Below are 21,328 nucleotides of genomic sequence, written 5' to 3'. Positions count from 1 at the left end.
AGAAAAACAAGTTATATTACACTCACCCAGGGGCAGTCTGGGTCCCGTCCAGGTCCGATGGGTGTCGTGGTCCGGTCCAGCACCTCCCATCTTCCAGCGATGACGTCCTCTTTGCTTCCCATCATGGCTCCAGCACAGGCGCACTGCTCTGCTCTGTTGAGGGCAGGGCGGAGAACAGCAATGCGCAGTCGCTGGAAAGGTCAGAGAGGTCCAGCGCCTGCACATTGCAGTACTCTGCTCTGCAGAAGATGAAGTAGCATCTGCATGCCTTAGAAGCTGTTAGCTCTGCACTGACAGGGAGACTTGTTGATCATGCACTGTGCATGATCAACAAGTTTGCTAGCTCTGGTGAACCGGATATCGTCATGTCGACATCCACTCACCATGGCAACGACTAGGACTCCGTGTCACGCCGCGGGGTCTCCGATCCAAAGGCAGAGGGGCTGTCAGCCCTGCGTCGTGGCTTCTGGAATGCTGCGATCTTGTTTGATCAAACACAAGCAACATGAAGGTAAAGTGAAAATGCAATGTAAACAAAAAGATCTGAGCTGGGGCGGCAGGTCGGGGTCCATTCACTTGTTAATTATGTAGGTATTATCCCATGTATTTGTATAATATATTCTTTTTTCTTGCACATTAACTCTCTTATTGTATTCATTACCAGTCTCCACCTCACATGAGAATGCATTATGCTGCTATGGAGATTTTGAGCTCACAATAGACTGCTTTTTGTATAACGCATTTGCACTTTGCCTTTATGCTGCTGCTTAACCGTTTGCACAAGTATTAACTATTTGATGAAATTTGACCTGCTTTTGTTTGGCTATACCCTCTTATTTTTACCCCATTTATTGTCCTGCTTTTAGGTAGTGTTACTTTGTTTAATGATTTTTTAATATTAATTTATACTAATAAAAAAACTTTTAATGGTTGAATATACTCTCTGACCCTCTTATTGATTTAATACCTTTGGTAGGGTCCTTTTTGTGTTGATCCTGTTTGATCGCAGTATTTTGGGGGTTAAAGTGCCGGGAGTGGTTTGTGGCCACTCCTGGCACCTAGTGCCGGGTGTCAACTGTTAGAATCAGCTGACACCCAGCCGCGATCGGCCTCATACCCCCCATGAGCGCGGCCAATCACGATGACGTAATGATCCGTCCATGGTCAAATTGGCCCAGGTCACATGGACGGATCATGACTTTTGGATATGGGACGGAGCCCCACTCCATCTTAAAGCAACCATAACTACAGTAAACCTAGGCGACAGCTTTATTTAAATCACAAGATTAAAACAACCTCAGTAGGAGTCAGGTGAAGTGCTAGTACTTTGGTATTCACAAGTACTGTGATACCCCCAGCTGTCTGACATATAGCACCAGGACAGAAAGCCATAAAAGGGGTGGCACGCCCTGGCTTGCCATTCAAGCATAGCCAGTAATCTTTCAGGGCACCAATGACCCTATTATCCTCACTTCTGTGCTTAATCACTGAGCCCACCCCTGATTGACGTTACCATTACAACGTCCTTGAGGCTGGCCAAAAAAGTCGAGCCTGTTCACCACCATAAGGTTTTTACCTCCTCTATTAGTTAAAATGAGTCCACCTTAACTTGTCCGCAATTTTCACCTGACACCTAAACTGCCACCAAGAAACCATTTGACACCATAAATGGACTTAATTTAGGCTGTAGAGGGGGTAATTTGGGAAAAATCTTAGCACAAAAAGAAAGTAGATGGATCTACCTGCTGGGAACAATGACACCACAGGGTCTTAATGAGACCCTGGGTTTCAATGCGTTTTTGTAATTTTGGGTCCTTTTTAATTTTAATTTTGTACTTATTTTTGGTTTGTATGTTTGTTTTTAAATTGTTTTTAACATTTTCTTTTTGTTTTTTGTTCATTTATATAGCAAGGAATTATTTACAGTATATGTGAATTTATCAAGTGATGGGTGTCGGAACATCTTTATATATATCCTGTGAAGTGGTCTTTCATCATGTGGAAAAGAATGAAGATTTTATCATGGATTTTTATAATCATAATTATATAATTCTTTGTAATAGATTCTTGTAATCACAATTATAAGTGTATAATTCTTTATCATTTTTATTAAGTTATTATACATATTATTTTTGTAATATTAATATATATGGTGTTTGTCTGATATATTGAGGGATAAGGTGTAATATACTCATTGTAGTGGGGTGGATAATTGTTCACTTTTATTGTTATTTTTGATTAATTGTAATGTCTGTTTATTACACTGATACTGGTTTTGTATCGAATATTATTAATTTTGTACTTATTTAGTTAAAATATTGGTGATATTGTGGCAGTTTTTCACTGTATAAATGATAGGAGTATTTTTCTATTATGGTTATATTGATATTATTTTTTATTTTTACTTTTATCTTTACAAGATTATTCACTCAGGATTTTTGGCACCGCACTTGTTAATTTATAAATTTTCTTGCCTAATACAGTTCGGTTTCGGCACCTGGCTAGCGCATGCGCAGTTTGGGACGACCCACGGCTTCCAAGTCTGCTCAATGAAGGGACTTATAGCGAACTACGCTTGGGTCCCATGAGCGGTAACTTAGGAAACCTTTTTTATATGGTAAGTCCTTGGTAATCACGCATGCGCAATTACATGCCAGGTGGACCGACATGAGCTGCAGCTGTAACTAGTGCTATTTATAGATGGACATGTGTTCAGCATACATATACGCCCCCTATTGAGGAAGCCAGTATGGCGAAACGGCGCTGTCGGGGTAGCAGGGTACGTGTATGAGAGAGCCACAGAAGTTCTATACATGTAAGTTGTTGTTAGTTTTAAACAGTATTGCATTGTTACATCATGCAGGAATAGCTCACTCTAACTTGGATCAGTATAGCCGGCACATGAAGCAGGGCACATGAGTAAGCAGTGATTAACCTGTAGTTCTCTGCACTAGGCATTTGATATGTTTGAATTGAGGAGTAATTTTCCCTGCGGCAAACACAATTAGGCTGTTCCTTTATTATAACAATTAGGTAACATCTATACAATTGAGTAAGCTTATGCATCAATGTATTGCCAACTGCTCAGCAATAAGGTTCGGATACGGCTTTAAAGAAGGCTACTACTTGGATATAACACAATTTTATTATACAATGATTAATTTAAATGATAGAACACTAAGTTAATGGAATGGCAGATATAATATTACCCTGTCTTGTTAATTAATTTCATGTGAATCATACAATTATTATGAATTATAGTGCATAGAGAAATAAGTATCCATACTATACATTACCAAGCATTGTAGCATCACTTCTCTACTGGAGGGACCACAGTGTCGAGAAGGAAAATACTCTGGTCTTGTCATCACAGAAACTGTGCACCCACGATAGCTTCTGGAAATGTCCCTTGCTGGAAATGTCCCCTCTCCTCACTGACATAGGGTCCACCTTTTTATACACAACACTCCCACATTACAACTGTGCAGTATGTTTAGTCTGCATCAGAATCTTGAATCTGCTCAGTATGTTGTTGTCTTGACAACAGCACAAGACTTCAAGGTCTATTTGTTATAGACTACTACAATCTTAGTTTATTTGCGCCAAACAGAGATTCGTTTGCCATTAGCATGTCTCTTAACAATAGCACAATGTTTTGCTGCTGATTATAAGCCAGGCTCTGTTTGCCTCTGGTCAACTTGTCAAAGTTGTCTATCACTGTTCAAAGTTCAACATATGTTGCTTGTTACAAAGTTAACTCTTCATGCTCATAGCATAATGCTCTAAGATGGGCAGCATGACTTCCATAATCACCTATTCTGAAAACTGGATACCTATCGTAACTCAGACACACACTCATACATGTTAATATGTGTATCACAATCGGTCCTCGATTATTGATGTCATGCATGACCCAATATTGCTACATGAGACCATAACATTTTGGTCTCTCTTGTCAATCGAGAATCATACTATTATTGAGCACAAGACTTCCTTGTTCAAGCAGCATAAATATTCATTATCTATACAGTTGTTAATCCTATTGTAAGAATACACCACACAGAATTAGTTGGAAAGCTCCTTGTAGAATTCCCATCAACCACCCCTCAAGTTAAAGTATTCAGTATCTATCACTGTTTGTAAACGCAAATATCACAGTGGTCACTTGTGTACAAATCAGGATAATGAATCTTTGAAACACAGAGCTTCAAAGACCACAGAACAATTCCTTGTCTTACGGTATTGACACAGAGCAAACGCTTTGTGGCTCAGTGTCAAAGTTCAGCATTAATGATATTATTACAATATGTAGGCTATAAGATATCCATATTTTTATTAGCACCACAATCAATCATGTATCTTTGTTTGTAAGTATTTGCAATTGATTAAAAGAAACGCTGAGAACAAAAGTCGCTACTATTTGAGCATTAACGCATTGTGATTATTCCGTTAAGGATTAGTTAGCTCTGTCTTTGATTATCACGGCAGACACATAATGTAGGGAGCACAGCGAAATTGTTACTTACTTTCAGCAGTGTGTATTTTACACTATTTAATTCAGGATGTGCTCCTTCTGCTTTTAGAACTATTGGGCTTTTTCCTTAAACATTCAGACCGGAGTTTAATATATATAGCTAAATGAGTCTATGCCTAAGTAATGAACATTATTTGAAGATATTTTGTATGGGAAAAAAAAGAGGAAAAAAATGTTTGTATGATATGTGTTTATGTTGCATAAAGCTTAAACTCTGTGAGCATTTATCATTACATTTGTACCTTGGTTTTTTTTTAGAAATTTCCTTGCAAAAAAAAAATAAAAAATTATGAAATTTATTAATAAATGATTAGTTTTATTGATTCATCTATTTTTGCCTATTTGCCTTTTTTGTTATGTCTGCACAAATTTGTGGCAGAAATTGAGATATAATATACTGAATTGAGGTGGCTATTATTTTTGGACTATTTTGTTATGTATAAAAAAGTCTACCAAGTTATGATAGATAATACTGTAACTAAAGCAAAATTACAGTCACTAGACATCCTGCTGTAAGGATCCCCAAGGATGAACCCACTGGACCGTGGAAACGAACCTCCCCTGGGCGAGTGGACCAGGTGGTAGGGGGTGGTCCACAGGGAGCGTTAGGGGCAGGCCCAGGGGGAACTATTACCACGGCGGCTGGTACCCAGAGCGGACACAGGAGACACGACAGGTGATTGGGAACACAGGCGGCAGGACTGGCAGGACAGGAACCCAGGAACTTGGAGTGGAAACACAGGCTGGAGGACGCAGAAGAGAAATGGGAGCTCGGACTGGAGACATGGGCAGGCGGAGGCTAAGAGAGACACAAGGAGGAGAACATGAGTCAGGATGGGGTTTGCAAAGGGGCAGGCAGGGAGTGCAGGAAGATGTGGGGCCAGAATCACGAGTGAAGCACTAGAGACGATCAGGCACTGCCAGGAGGAAGAGGCGGCCTGATAAGCAGCGTGCGCGGTGGGACTTCCGGGTCAGAGTCCTCCTAGGCATAGAGCAGGCTGGAAGGAGCGGCCGGCCTCACAGGGAGCGGTGTGCGCGTGCGCCGCAAAACCTAGTGCGCGCACCCGACAGGAGACAGACGCTGGCGCCGGAGCCTGAGGAATGGGAGTGCGCCGGAACGCCGAGGACTGGTGAGTATGTCAGGGCAAGGGGGGTGGAGGTGCATCAGGCGGCGGCGTGATAGTGCCCCCCTCCTTACACGTCCCCCTCCCAAGACCAGAAAGATAGCTTGTCAAGATTCAGGGAGCCTGGATGTTCTCCTGAGGCTCCCAAGATCTCTCCGCAGGGCCAAAAACTTCAAATCCACCAGGAAAAAGACCATTGGCACAGAAAATATGGTGGATGAAAACTTTCGCCAATTCGGGCGCCGAGGGTAAACCGGGAAGAGAGATGAAATGAGCCATCTTGGAGAATCTATCCACAACGACAAAGATGACGGTGCAGCCTGAAGAGCGAGGCAGATCGGTAATAAAGTCCATAGCAATGTGCTGCTAGGGAGCTGAAGGGACTGGAAGCGGATGTAAGAGAACTAAAGGCAGCTGCCTAGGAACTTTGTTCTTGGCACAGGATGGACAAGAAGCTATAAAACTTCGAACATCTTGGAGAAGAGTAGGCCACCAGTAGTAGCGGGACACGAGGACGAGAGTTTTTTTGAACCCAACATGACCTGCAAGTTTGGAGGCATGTCACCAGCACAAGACTCCTCTCCTGTTGTTCTCTGGAACGAAAGTCTTACCTGGAGGTATAGAAGACAGACTGAGGGATGCTACCGTGATGAGCTTGGAAGGGTCCATGATGTGCGTGGGCTGTTCCTCTGTATCGCTGGCAAGAAAGGATCTGGACAATGTGTCAGCCTTGAGGTTCTTACTATCCGGAGGGAAGTGAAGCTCAAAAACGGGCGAAGAATAGGGACCAGCGAGCTTGCCGAGGATTAAGCCTCTGTGCCAATCGGATGTATGCCAAGTTTTTATGGTCCGTGTAGATCTTAAAAGGATGCACAGCTCCATCCAATAAATACGTCTACTCCTCTAATGTCAATTTGATGGCTAATAGCTTCCTGTCGCCAATCGAATAGTTTCGTTCCTAGGTGGAGGATGACTTTGAGAAGAAACAGCAGGTGACAAGCTGACCAGCAGAAGACCTCTGGGAAAGTACTGCTCCATATCCGATGGCTGAGGCATCAACCTCCAAAATAAAAGGTTTGTTGGCCTCCGTGCGATGGTGGACGGGAGCTGAGGCAAAGGCTTGTTTCAGGGTAAGGAAGGCGTCTTCGGCCTCCGTGGACCAAACGTGGGGGATGGCCCCCTTGAGAATCAGATAGGAGATGGGACCAGTCAATCAAGAAAAGTGAGGGTTGAACTGCTGGTAGTAATTTGCAAACCCGAGAAATCACTGAATTGCCTTGACTCCATGAGGACGTGGCCATTTGAGCACGGCAGACACCTCCGGGTTCATGCATAAGCCAGAGTCATAGATGATGTACCCCAGGAATGGGAGAGACGTCTTTTCAAAGGCGCACTTCTCGAGTTTAGCATAAAGGCGATTCTCCCTCAGGCACAGCAAAACCTGACAGATGTTCCTTCTATGGGTAGACAAATCTGGAGAAAAGACGAGAATATCGTCCAGGTACACCACCACACAAGAGTACAGGAGATCTCGGAAAATATCGTTCATAAATTCCTGGAATACTGCGGGGGCATTGCACAAGCCGACTGGCATGACTAAATATTCATAATGACCGTCCCTGGTGTTAAAAGCGGTCTTCCACTGAGATTGTAGGCCCCACGGAGATCTAGTTTGGTGAATATTCATGCTCCCCGCAGCCGATCGAACAGCTCCAGAATGAGCGGGAGCGGGTACTTGTTCTTGATTGTGATATCATTGAGACCCCGGTAGTCTATGCGGGGACGAAGGGATCCGTCCTTTTTCTTGACGAAGAAACCTGTGCCTGCGGGTGAAGAGGACTTCCGGATAAAGCCTCTGGCCAGATTTTCCTGGATGTAGTCAGTCATGGCGTGAGACTCGAGAGGATTCAATGGATAAATTCGGCCCCGGGGCAGAGCAGAGCCCAGAACGAGATCGATTGAGCAGTCATAGGGACGATGCGGGGGCAGGCTCTCGGCCTCTTTTTTGTTGAACACGTCCGCGAATGAACAGTAGGTCGAGGGCAAGTCTGCAGGCGTCGTAGAAGACCGAGAAGATCTGATTGGCTGAACAGGAAGCAGGCACCTAGACTGGCAGGTTTGACCCCAACGTAGGATGTCACCAGATCGCCAATCAAGGACGGGTTTGTGAATCCTTAACCAAGGAAGTCCCAAGAGGAGCGTATGGGATAACGAGGGCAATACGAAGAAGGCCATCTTCTCCCGATGCAGGGCTCCGATCTGTAGCTCCACCTCCTTGGTGACCACGGTAACGGTCTACCACAGGGGAGCGCCGTCGACCGATGCTAGCCGCTGGGGAGTCTCCAAGGACCTGACAGGAATTTGAAACCTTTTGACCGCCTCAAGCTGGATGAAGTTTCCCGCTGCTCCGGAATCTATATAGGCCACCTCAGAGAAGTGGCTGGACCATAGAGTCAGTAAAACAGAGAGGGTCAAGGATAGAGAGGTATCACTAACACCTAGGGAAGCCTCTCTTACCTGTCCTAGGCGGAGGCGATTCCCGGCCTCACCGGACAGGAGCGCAGAAGATGGGAGATGCTGCCACAATATAGGCAGAGACCCTGGGCGAGTCTCTCTTGGCGGCGCTGCTCTGCTGGTTTGAGACGATCCACCTGCATGGGTTCTGATACCGAGGCGGCAGAGGTAGAGGCGAATCGCGAGCGGGGTGGACTGCGTGTCGCTGGAGATAAACGGGGAAGTCTTCTCTCACTGGTGGCCTCGCGGGAATGCTCCTGGAAGCGTAAGTCAATGCGAGTCGCCAGAGAAATGAGATTCTCCAAAGACGTTGGTGTGTCACGGCCTGCCAGCTCGTCCTTAATTCGCACAGATAAACCCCGCCAAAATGCTCCCACCAAGGCCTCATTGTTCCTTTCCAGCTCGGAGGACAAGGTGCGGAACTGAATAGCGTACTGGCCAACAGAGAGAGTGCCCTGGCGGAGACTAAAAAGGGACTCGGTGGTAGAGGCCAGGCGTCCGGGCTCATCGAAGACCTTATGAAAGGTCTCTAGAAAGGTGGAGAGCTGAGAGACCAAAGGATTGTCTCTCTCCCAGAGAGGGTTCACCCAGGCCAATGCTTCACCCTACAAGTGGGACACCACAAAAGCCACCTTTGCTTGGTCAGTGGGGTACTGTTGCGGCAACAATTCAAAGTGCAATTGCCATTGGTTTAGGAGTCCCTGGCACAATTTGGGATCTCCACCATACCGCGGAGGTTTCGATAAACGGGGTGGCGGATGTGGAACCGAGGCCTGAACAGGGGCAGAAGCGGCGAACTGGAGAGAGAGAAGTCGGTTATCCACTGAGGCCATATAATTTAGGATATGGGCCTGGGCGAGCTCCTGCTGGAGACCGGCCAGCTGGGACGCATTCCTGGGGTCAGAGGGCTGTAATGCCGACAACCGGGACTCCATGGTCTTAAGAAAGGCCATGATCCGGGTCTGATTTTCACGTAGGAAGGCTAGTTCCTTTTGGGTGGAAGCTGAGGTACCAGCGGGGTCCATGGCCTGATCGTGCTGTAAGGATCCCCAAGGATGGGCCCACTGGACCGCGGAAACGAACCTCCCCTGGTGGACCACCCCCTATACAGGGAGCGTTAGGGGCAGGCCCAGGGGGAACTATTACCATGGCAGCTGTTACTCAGAGCGGACACAGGAGACATGACAAGTGACTGGGAACACATGTGGCAGGACTGGCAGGACAGGAACCCAGGAACACGGAGCGGACTGGGCTGACACAGGCAGCAGGACTGGCAGGACAAGAACCCAGGAACACGGAGTGGAAATGGATCGCTCGCCAGGGCAGTGGGGTACTCGGTGCTGGGGCCGGTATCTCAGAGGGAAGTGTCACAGTAGCGGTGACCCGGTCTGTGGCCCTGGGCGTCCATGTAAAAGGGGTAAAGTGTGGCTGATTAAAGTTTATAAGGGGATGATTCGTGACGCCACCTGTGCTTTCTGGTCAGTTTGACCAGCGCTGCAGAGTTGCTTCTCTGGGACAGATGGTGTGGTGCAGCAATGATGTTGTAGCCCTCCACAGGTAGGGCTGTAGTCCCAGGGCAGAGTAGATGAGGTTGGCAAATGAGGGGATAGTGAGGAGAAGTAGATGGTGCAGTGTTAGGCACAGAGATATAGCAGTGCTGAGTGGGTTGGCGCAGGAAAAAGGCAATGAGACAGATGAATGCAGTTCCAGTTCTTTTACTCACGTTCTAGGCACAGACAAGTGCCCGCTTCAATGCTGCGGTCTCCAGATCAGGGGCTCAGCCAATGAGGCACCCCTGAGGCTCAGTCGCCACAGAGGTACTGCACCTTTTCCTAAGGTGTAGTGCCCCACCATCTAGGTAAGTTGGGAACTCCTTTCCACACTGCAACACCTGCATCCCACACACAGGATAGTTCAGCACTGATCACGGATAGAGAGCCGGGATCCAGGAGGTCCCTGATCGGGCTACAGCTGTCTGTCATACAAGTAAGGTTCTAGGAACATCTGACAGGAGGAACTTCAGGGAACCACAGTACTGGAGTTCTTCACACTAAAAGGCGCAATAGAGGAGTCGTTCAGGAAAGGCACATGTTGGCGGAGTGTTGGAGAGGAGAACCCCGACTTGCCCGGGAGGTTGATTGAGTCTCTACCCCGGAGGACACGGCACGGAGGCAGGCAACAGTGGGTACCATGAACTGTGAGTAAAGCTTTGAAACTACAAGCCCTGGTGTCCTCCATTCATTCGTCGCTAACACCTTCAGCACCGCTACATCTGGGTAACAGCATCTATACCATTCTGCGCCTCTCCTCGTCCATTGCACCTACACTGCCCTGGGACTACAGCTCCACCTGTGGGGAGCTACACCATCTTTGCTGCAACATATCATAAGTCCCAGCGGATCTGCATGCAGCGTTGGCTTAACATCTCCCTTGCCAAACACCACGGGTGGCGTCACAAACTATCCAAATAAACTATTACACTATTAACATCACCGCCATTGATATTGGGCGCCGAGGGCCACGGACCGGGTCACTGCTGCTGTGACACATCCCCCTGACACCGGCCCGGTACCGGGTACCCCGCTGCCCTGGGTGTGAGGGCGACCCAATTTTGGCGTCACGAACAGGATGACGAGATCCGATGCCATCGGGTTCTGTGCGTCTGAAATTTGTGAGACTTTGTACTTTTGAAAATGTGCAGAAGACCTGATTTAATAGACTATAAAATCGACATTAGAAATAGCCGCTGGTGCGGAGAAGGAGGGCATGAAGAGATGGGAGGTTCTAAGAAAAGACCGCGATGAGTATTGGGCCTTCCCTGCCTGAATTACTATGTGACAGCGACATGGCCCACCCCCCGAGGGGCTCGTATACTGGCTTGGTATGGAGGCGCTGGAAGAAGACGCCGCCCCCGGAAGGAGGAGCAGAAGGAGCCAGTGGCGGGAAAGGGGCTGAGGCAGGAAGAACGCCAGAGCGCCATGATGAAAGAGGATGAGAAGTCAGAAGAACAGGTGGAGGAGAGGCCACTCGCTCCTAGGCCAGCCCTGCGGAGGCTGCGACCGCTGAGACATCCTCAGCAGCGACCACCACCGCCTTATAACCGATGTTGCCATTGGGTGAGTCCCGTCTGGAGGAGGTATATGAGGGCTCTGGAGCAGAACGGAGGGCTGGGACCGCGTTCTCGCCTGGACCGGGCGCGACTGCATCGATCTCCACCGATGACCCCAACTGAGACCGACCTGGCCCCGGCACGGATCTAACTGCGGCCCATCCCACCAGTCACTCCGGGAGATGCGGCTGCTGCCATCTACCCTCAGGAACCGGGGCCGGAACCGCGGCTGGAAACGCCAGGTATGATCACTGTCCCGGGGTTGACCCTAACTTTGGGAGCGGAACCCAGGGATAGGAATGGCCCAGTTGACCTCAGCCGACGATCCCCGACTGCAATGCCGTTGACTGAAGTCCCAATGGACACTGAGGAGTCAGACCCAGAAGACTTAGTGACGGCGCCGAGTGAATCGCCAATAGCGGTGGACGTTTCTATGGCCCTTTCGATTACCCCAACCAGTCCCCGTCTCTCCCTGTGGGAAGCAGAGTATATGCGGCTAGCCAGTAACCAGCAAGATGAAGATACCACCTCTGAGAACAGTTCCAGTTCGGCTTCCAGAACCCCAGGAGGGGACCACAATTAAGAAATACTTTTCCAAATCTTGTTACCCAGGAGGGTTTGTTTCCACCACTTGTGCCTTTTTGTTATCATGTTTTTCTGGTAGCACTTTTGTTGCCTAAGCTTCTGCATTGGCAGTGTTTTTCCCAATTTGAACTAGCGATCATGAACTTGGAGTGATCCAAAAACTTTTATTGTAAATAGTTGCACCACTTTAGGTGCCCTCTCTTGGTTTTACATATATAGACACTTTGCGAAGATAATGTTTTTGCATGGACACTTTTCGAAGATGATGTCTACCTCAAAGGACACTGCAAGAGATCCAGGCTGGGAGCGTGTCCAGCACCTTACAAGAATAACTGTTCAATGTTTTACTGTGAAGTATTTGATAATGTGTTTTATGAGTATTAGTAACTGAGAAATGGCTTTTATAGAAGAATTAGGAATGTCTGATCTAGAGATGAGTGATATGAATAAAGAATTGAAAGTAAACAGGTGACAGACCAGGTACTTGCGGTCAGCATCTTGCATCAAGAAGAGACAGTGAAAGTAGAGAAATAAATGAGTACTAGAGAAGGAAAATGAGAGAAAATGTGTTACAGAGAATAGCCCTTTGAATTGAGAATTGCACTCAGTGATCTGAGCCAGCTGGCACAGGAAAGAGAAGAGAAGGAGAAAGACGTAGAACTGCAACCTAAGCTTCCATAAGAGAGAGAAGGAACAGCGCGGAGCGAAGGAGTAGGAGAACAGAGAGGAGTTGTGGGTTGGAAGAGGAACCCTGCCTATAGGTTCTCAGCGCAAGGCCGGGGCCCAGTCCCTGAGGTTGTATGGACACTTATGGTTCTGCAGCAGACACCGGTGGAGTAGTTGGCTGTAAATGCACTACTCCCATCTAAGACTTGGGACACAACAGCAACACGGATAGAGAGCCGGGATCCAGGAGGTCCCTGATTGGGATACAGCTGTCTGTCATACAAGTAAGGTTCTAGGAACATCTGACAGGAGGAACTTCAGGGAACCACGGTACTGGAGTTCTTCACACTAAAAGGCGCAATAGAGGAGTCGTTCAGGAAAGGCACATGTTGGTGGAGTGTTGGAGAGGAGAACCCCGACTTGCCCGGGAGGTTGATTGAGTCTCTACCCCGGAGGACACGGCACGGAGGCAGGCAACAGTGGGTACCACGAACTGTGAGTAAAGCTTCCAAAGACATACTGATAGGGAATTTAGATTGTGAGCCCCATTGGGGACAGTGGTGATAATGTGTGCAAACTGTAAAGCGCTGCGGAATTTGTTAGCGCTATATAAAAATAAAGATTATTATTATTATTATTACTTTGAAACTACAAGCCCTGGTGTCCTCCATTCATTCGTCGCTAACACCTCCAGCACCGCTACATCTGGGTCACAGCATCTATACCATTCTGCGCCTCTCCTCGTCCATTGCACCTACACTGCCCTGGGACTACAGCTCCACCTGTGGGGAGCTACACCATCTTTGCTGCAACATATCATCAGTCCCAGCGGATCTGCATGCAGCGTTGGCTTAACATCTCCCTTGCCAAACACCACAGGTGGTGTCACGAACTATCCAAATAAACTATTACAATATTAACATCACCGCCATTGATATTGGGCGCCCAGGGCCACGGGACCGGGTCACTACTGCTGTGACACATCCTCCTGACACCGGCCCGGTACCGGGTACCCCGCTGCCCTGGGTGTGAAGGCGACCCACCAACTCCCAGGCAGATGGAATTAATCTTTCCAGCTCTCCCTTTCGTGTGCCTGTTCTGAACTTCTCCTTTCTAGCGCTTGCACTGAAGTACTTGTGGTTGTGTGTTAAACCCAAATTCCTCCTTCTTGATGTTACTTAGAACTCTACTTGTATGGCAGACAGCTGTAGCCTGTTTCGGGGACTCCTTGCTATCAAGTCCCGGCTCACTCACGTTGCTGTTGTGCCCCCAAGTCTTGGGTGGGAATAAAGTGGTGACAACTTCTATTCCTCCAGTGTCTGCTGCAGGAACATCAGTATCCATACAACCTCGGGGACCGGACCCTGGCCATGCGCTTCGAACTTGAGGAAGGGCTCTGCTCTGACCCTAGTCCTTAGTTCTCTTCTTCTCCTTACGTTCTGCCCTAATCTTTCTTCCTTCTGGAGAAACAGGCTTTCTATTTCTCTTTTCCGTGCCAGCAGCTCCAGGTCACTGAAGTCTGCTGCAGCACCTCCTTCACTCCATCCCTCTCAGGGGATCTTCTCTCACAGACTGACCTAGTCCTAATATTCTCCCGCTCTCTTGTGCAATCTAAGCTCCACCCACCTCCCAGCACTCTTCGTGTTCCAAGCAGGGAGCCTCCAAAGGTGCTTTGCTACACTACTATGTTGTGTGGGATGCAGGTGTTGGAGGCTGGTCAGGTGATCCATCTTACCTGGAGAGTGGGATACTACACCGCAGGAGGAGGTGCAGTACCTGTGTGGCGACTGAACCCTCAGGGGTGCCACAAAAACACAGGCTGGAGGACGCGGAAGAGACACGGGAGCTCGGACTGGAGACATGGGCAGGCAGAGGCTAGGAGAGACACAAGGAGGAGAGCGTGAGCCAGGATGGCAGAGTCGGGAGAAGGGGTTTGCAACGGGGCAGGCAGGGAGCACAGGAAGACGTGGGGCCAGAGTGACGAGTGAAGCACTATTGACTATCAGGCACCGCCAGGAGGAAGAGGCGGCCTGATAAGCAGAGTGCGCGGCGGGACTTCCGGGTCAGAGTCCTCCTGGGCATAGAGTAGGCCGGAAGTAGCGGCTGGCCTCACAGGGAGCGGTGTGCACGTACGCCGCAAACCCTAGTGCGCACTCACCCGACAGGAGACAGACGCTGGCGCCGGAGCCGGAGGAAGAACGAGAGAGCGTCGGGACGCCGAGGACCGGTGAGTATGTCGGGGCATGGGGGGTGGAGGTGCGTCAGGCAGCGGCGTGACACCTGCAATGAGGATTCCATCATGGGAAATGTGAAAAGTAATCCATAATAAAGGTGGTAGCCACAGTCTGAATACCTGTAAAATGACATCTGTCATGCCTCAAAAACTATTATGTTGCATGTATTGTAGCCAGCTCTAATAATTCAACAATTCAGTTTTTTGGTTCTAGAAACCACTACTATATCCAGTAGCTGTGCTGTGCAGGAATCATTTCTTAAACCCACTTACTACTACTACCGGAAAAGTGATGAGTATATACTGTATAAAGAGAAAGATACTATAAATAAGGAGTAATTAAAAGCTATACACAATATAACATCAGCATTAAAACTGACCCTTAAATAACTTTCATAATATTTGGACATAGTAATTGAAATAAACCTATAGTAGAAAAAATATACGAATGCAATATGAATAACCCTGCCACGCAAGTTGATTGTTTTAATGCACTTGATGACAATCTCTGTTAACCGCTCTAAAGGCCCCGTCACACACAGCGAGATCGCTAGCGAGATCACTGATTTTGTGACGCAGCAGCGATCTCGCCAGCGATCTTGCTGTGTGTGACACCTATTAGCGACCGGCCCCCCCGCCGGGTATCGCTGATCGTGCAGGAATGTCCTGGGCCATTTTTTTGATCATTGGTCTCCCGCTGGCCAGCACGCATCGCTGCGTGTGGCAGCGGGAGACCAACAATCAGCGAGCTCCCAGCGCTGTAAGCAGACGCTGGGAGCTGGTATCCAAGGTAAATATCGGGTAACTAAGAGCGCGCGTCGCTTAGTTACCTGCTGTGTACCTTGGATACCTGCATGCTCGCGCTGAGAGCTTGTGTCCAAGGTACACAGCGGATAACTAAGTGACGCACGCGCTTAGTTACCCAATATTTACCTTGGATACCAGCTCCCAGTGCGAGCACGCAGGTATCCAAGGTACACAGCGGGTAACTAAGCGACGCGCCCTCTTAGATACCCGATACTTTGGAAACCAGCGTCCTCACTGGTCCTGATCGCTGGTGAAATCTGCCTGCTTGACAGCTCACCAGCGATCATGTAGCGAGGCACCAGCGATCCTGACAAGGTCGTATCGTTGTCGGGATCGCTGGTGCATCGTTTAGTGTGACAGGACCCTAAGTGGGTCAAAATCTTCAGGGAAAACATCTTGCTTGATTACTTCACCCTTAGTCACTCCCCACTGACTCAAGGGCACACAGATTAGGTATACTTTTCTCCAGTTTAATGCACTGCTTTATCCAGAAGACAACCTTAAAACAAACAAGAGTTGGTCAATATAAAGAGTCAAAATTCGTGCCTCAGCATTCTCAAGTCACATGAACAAAAGAGATGGTCCTTGAAGTGACAGATTGTATTGAAAGGCATGTTTTTTTTTCTCTTGTCTTTTTCCCTCCCCTCTAGTCGCTGTTCCTAGCTCGGAGGAGCCAATTGCAATTTGCAATTGCAATTTGCACTCACACAGATAGAAAGATAGGCTGAGCAAATGATGGGGCCCAAGCTAACTAAATAGGAAAGGATAGAAAAGCTGCTGTCTGCAATCCGCCAAAACCCTCTCAAAACAAGAGCCAACAGACTGATAGGGAAAAAAGCCCTGAAGACGCTAGGCTTCAAAAAGACTATATCGGTACTCAGGTATTTTCTGAAGACAGAGCAAAAAGGAATTCAGCTCACCCCAGCAGGGAATGGCAGAAATCCAGAAAAACAAGGCAAAGCAAAACCAAAACACAAATGCGAAAAGGAGAGCAGAAAACTAAGCTTTTGAGGAGCAGGAATCTGACTGGTTTCCTAGAATCCCTCAGAGAGATCACCAGCAAGGCAGAAGGGCGTCGGCTGCCTTATATCCAGTCAGTAATTCCCGTCACCCAGTCATCATCATCCTGCCCAGGTGCTTGGTAATCAGCCTCACTACCTTCCTTCACCAGAAGAGGGGGTTCATCAGACCTCAATGGTGAAGGGGAAAATGAACTCACAACAGAGGGGGCTCCCTCCGTGCTTCCCTGAGACCCCCAGTGCAGCGCGATGTGCTGCGCTGCTCTGGGGGCCTCCTTCCCTGCAGGTCCCCAGAACCAATATGGCCACGGGGGCCTTCGGGGGACTGCAGGGAGGCGGTTTCCTCAGTGACTGCATAGAGCAGGCACAAGGAAGCCTGCTGCAGCGCCTGTCAGATCGCCGATCCGACACAGCGCTGTGTGAAGTGTCAGATCAGCGATGTAATAAAGTAAAAAAAGTGTATGAATAATTTATAAAAAAAAATCGCTAAAAAAAAAATAATCCCTAATAAATTAATTTTTTGAAATTAAAAAAAACAATAAAAGTGCACAAATTTAGTATTGCTGCGTCCGTAATGACCCGCCCTATAAAACTGTCCCATTAGTTAACCCCTTTAGCGAACCCCGTAAAAAATAAAAATAAAAAACAAAGCAAAAAACAATGCTTTATCATCATACCGCCGAACAAAAAGTGCAATAATGCGTGAGCAAAAAGACGGATATAAATAACCATGGTACCACTGAAAACGTCACCTTGTCCCACAAAATCGAGCCACCACACAGCGTCATTAGTGAAAAAATAAAACAAGTTATAGCTTGCAGAATAAAGCGATGCAAAAATAATTATTTTTTATATAAAGTAGTTTTCATTGCATAAAAGCGCCAAAACATAAAAAAAAAATGAATTATCGCTGTAATCGTACTGACCCAAAGAATAAAACTGCCTTATCAATTTTACCGCACGCGGTGTAAACGCGCCCCCCAAAAGAAATTCATGAAATGCTGGTTTTTGTTCATTCTGCGTCCCAAAAATCGGACTAAAAGGTGATCAAAAAATGTCACATGCCCGAAAATGGTACCAATTAAAACGTCAACTCGTCCCGGAAAAAATAAGACTTCACATGACTCCGTGGGTCAAAATATGGAAAAATTATAGCTCTCAAAATGTGATGATGCAAAAACTATTTTTACAATAAAAAGCGTCTTTTAGCATATGACAGCTGCCAAACATAAAAACCTGCTATAAATAGTAAATCAAACCCCCTGTTATCTCTCCCTTAGTTAGGGAAAAATAATAAAACAAAAAAAATGTATTTATTTCCATTTTCCCATTAGGGTTAGAGTTAGGGCTAGGGTTAGGGCTGAGATTAGGGTTAGGCGTGTGTTGGCGTTAGGGTTGGTGTTAGAATTGGGGGGTTTCCACTGTTTAGGCACATAAGGTGCTCTTCAAACACAACATGGCGTCTGATCTCAATTCCCGCCAATTCTGCAATGAAAAAGTCAAACGGTGCTCCTTCCCTTCCAAGCTTTGCCATGCGCCCAAACTGTGTTTTACCCCCACATATGGGGTATTAGCCTACTCAGGACAAATTGCAAAACAATTTTTGGGGTCCAATTTCTCCTGTTACCCTTAGGAAAATAAAAAATTGGGGGCAAAAAATATCATTTTTGTGGAAAAAAATGATTTTTTTATTTTCACGCCCGGGCGTTATAAACTTCTGTGAAGCACTTGGGGGTTCAAAGTGCTCACCATACATCTAAATAAGTTCCTTGGGGGGTCTAGTTTCCAAAATGGTGTAATTTGTGGGGGGTTTCCACTGGTTAGACACATCAGGGGCTTTCCAAACTTGACATGGCATCCGATCCCAATTCCAGTCAAAAAAGTCAAATGGCGCTGCTTCCCTTCCGAGCTCTGCCATACCCCCAAATAGTGGTTTACCCCCACATGAGGGGTATCAGCGTACTCATGACAAATTGCACAATAACTTTGGGGGTCCTTTTACCCTTGGAAAAATAAAAATTGGGGGTGAAAAGATCATTTTTGTGGAAAAAATGTGATTTTTTAATTTTACGGCTGTATGTTACAAACTTCTGTGAAGCCCTGGGGGGTTCAAAGTTCTCACCACACATCTAGATAAGTTACTTGGGAGGTCTAGTTTCCAAAATGGTGTAATTTGTGGGGGGTTTCCACTGTTTTGGCACATTAGGGGCTTTCCAAACGCGACATGGCGTCCGATCTCAATTCCAGCCATAAAAGTCAAATGGCGCTGCTTCCCTTCCGAGCTCTGCCATGCGCCCAAATAGTGGTTCCCACCCACATATCAGGTATCAGCGTACTCAGGACAAATTGCACAATAACTTTTGCAGTCCAATTTCTCCTGTTACCCTTGGTAAAATAAAAAAATTGGACCTGAAGTAATTTTTTTGTGAAAAAAAGTTAAATGCTCATTTTTTTTAAACATTCAAAAATTCCTGTGACGCACCTGAAGGGTTAATAAACTTCTTGAATGTGGTTTTGAGCACCTTGAGGGGTGCAGTTTTTAGAATGGTATCACTTTTGGGTATTTTCTATCATATAGACCCCTCAAAGTGACTTCAAATGTAATGTGGTCCGTAAAAATAAAATGGTGTTGCAAAAATGAGATATCGCTGGTCAACTTTTAACCCTTATAACTTCCTAACAAAAAAATTTTGGTTCCAAAATTGTGCTGATGTAAAGTAAACATGTGGGAAATGTTATTTATTAAATTTTTTTTGTGCTATATCTCTGCGATTTAAGGGCATAAAAATTCAAAGATGGAAAATTGCAAAATTTTCACCAAATTTCCGTTTTTTCACAAATAAACGCAAGTTATATCAATGAAATTTTATCACTAACATGAAGTACAATATATCACGAGAAAACAATGTCAGAATCACCAGGATCCATGCAGGGGCGTAACTAGAACTGATTGGGCCCCATAGCAAACTTTTAAACGGGGCCCCCTCAAAGACACACCGCCTCAAAGACACACCCCCTTCAAGACACACCCCCTTCAAGATGCACCCCCTTCAAGTCGCACCCCCTTCAAAACGCACCCTCTTACCGATAATGCATACTAGAGTCACATTAAGTAACAGAATTAGAATTCTGAGGGCGAGGAAAGAAATATCAGGCTGGCTGAGTGGCTGGCATTAACTAAGCTGAGACAGTGAGGGCTGCCTGCCTTCCTCCACGCAAAAAGACCTCCAGGAACTACATTTCCCAGAGGTCCATGCGGCAGGCAGCTCTGCAGAGAGCTAATAGACAGCGAGGGCTCAGGGAAGGGGCGGGACTGAACTAGTCTGAAGCAATACACTGGCTGAAGGCAGGGAGGCGGGCCCAATATGTGCTTTGCTCCGCACATCAGGCACAGAAATGCAGCGTAGGCTGTGAAATCTTAGTGTACATTTTTTTCCGCTGAGGCTCTGGATCCCCTACACTACACGCACCAGGCCGGCGGGCCCCCAAGACAGCATTGGCCAAAGCACCCGCCGGAGCGCGCAGTAATGTAACGTATATACTCGTGTATAAGCCGACCCGTGTATAAGCCGACTCCCCTAATTTTCTCACAAAAAACTTGGAAAACTTATTGACTCACGTATAAGCCTAGGGTGGAAAATGCCGAAGCTACTGGTAAATTTAAAAAATAAAATGGGCCCCATAAGATGCTCCATAAAGTTCATGATGGCCCCATATAATGCTCCATAAAGTTCATGATGGGTTCCATAAGATGCTCCATACAAAAATATGCCTAATAATGCTGCACAGTGAATAATGGTGGCCCTATAACATTATCCATAATAACATATGCCCCATATAATGCTGCACAGTGATTGGTGGCCCCTTATAATGCTGCACAGTGATTAGTGGCCCCTTTTACTGCTGCACAGTGATTGGTGGCCCCTTATAATGCTGCAGTGATTGGTGGCCCCTTATAATGCTGCACAGTAATTGGTGGCCCCTTGTAATGCTGCACAGTGATTAGTGGCCCCTTACAATGCTGCACAGTGATTAGTGGCCCCATATAATGCTGCACAGTGATTAGTGGCCCCTTGTAATGCTGCACAGTGATTATTGGCCCCTTGTAATGCTGCAGTGATTGGTGGCCCCTTATAATGCTGCACAGTGATTGGGCGGGTCCCTGGCCCTTGTAATGCTGCACAGTGATTAGTGGCCCCTTGTAATGCTGCACAGTGATTAGTGGCCCCAAGTTGTAATGCTGCACAGTGATTAGTGGCCCGGGCCCCTTACAATGCTGCTGCCGCTGCCTCAATTAAAGAAAAAAAATATATATACTCACCTCGGCTCGTCCCTGCTGCTGCAGCTGCTTCTCCTCAGCGAAGCCGGCTCTGCACAGTGACTGTTCAGGCAGAGGGCGTCTGCTAACTACGTCATGGCGCCCTCTGACCTGAACTTCACTGCCAGAGGAAGCAAGACAGCAGAGCGATGCGCAGCAGTGGAACGGGGGACAGGTGAATATGGTTCCCCTGAGCAGGGTCGGACTGGGGTGTCTGGCGCCCACCAGGGGAATGGACTCTAGGGGCCCACCCTACAGTTATATGCAAATATCTGTCAGTCGTTATCCCCATTATAGTGGAGCATCAGCTGTAAAACACAGGCAGCTCCTGCACATCTACTGTGAGCCCCTGGGATGTATAATTACAGTAGCTTACATTAATGGGGTTCTTTGGTTAAAACAAGTTATCACCGATCCAT

This window comes from Dendrobates tinctorius, unplaced genomic scaffold, assembly GCF_039654945.1.
Source record: "Dendrobates tinctorius isolate UK_male_01 unplaced genomic scaffold, ASM3965494v1 ptg000192l, whole genome shotgun sequence".
NCBI classification, from domain to species: Eukaryota; Metazoa; Chordata; class Amphibia; order Anura; family Dendrobatidae; genus Dendrobates; species Dendrobates tinctorius.
The sequence above is the reverse complement of the archived record's forward strand: the minus strand, read 5'-3'. Positions refer to the sequence as shown.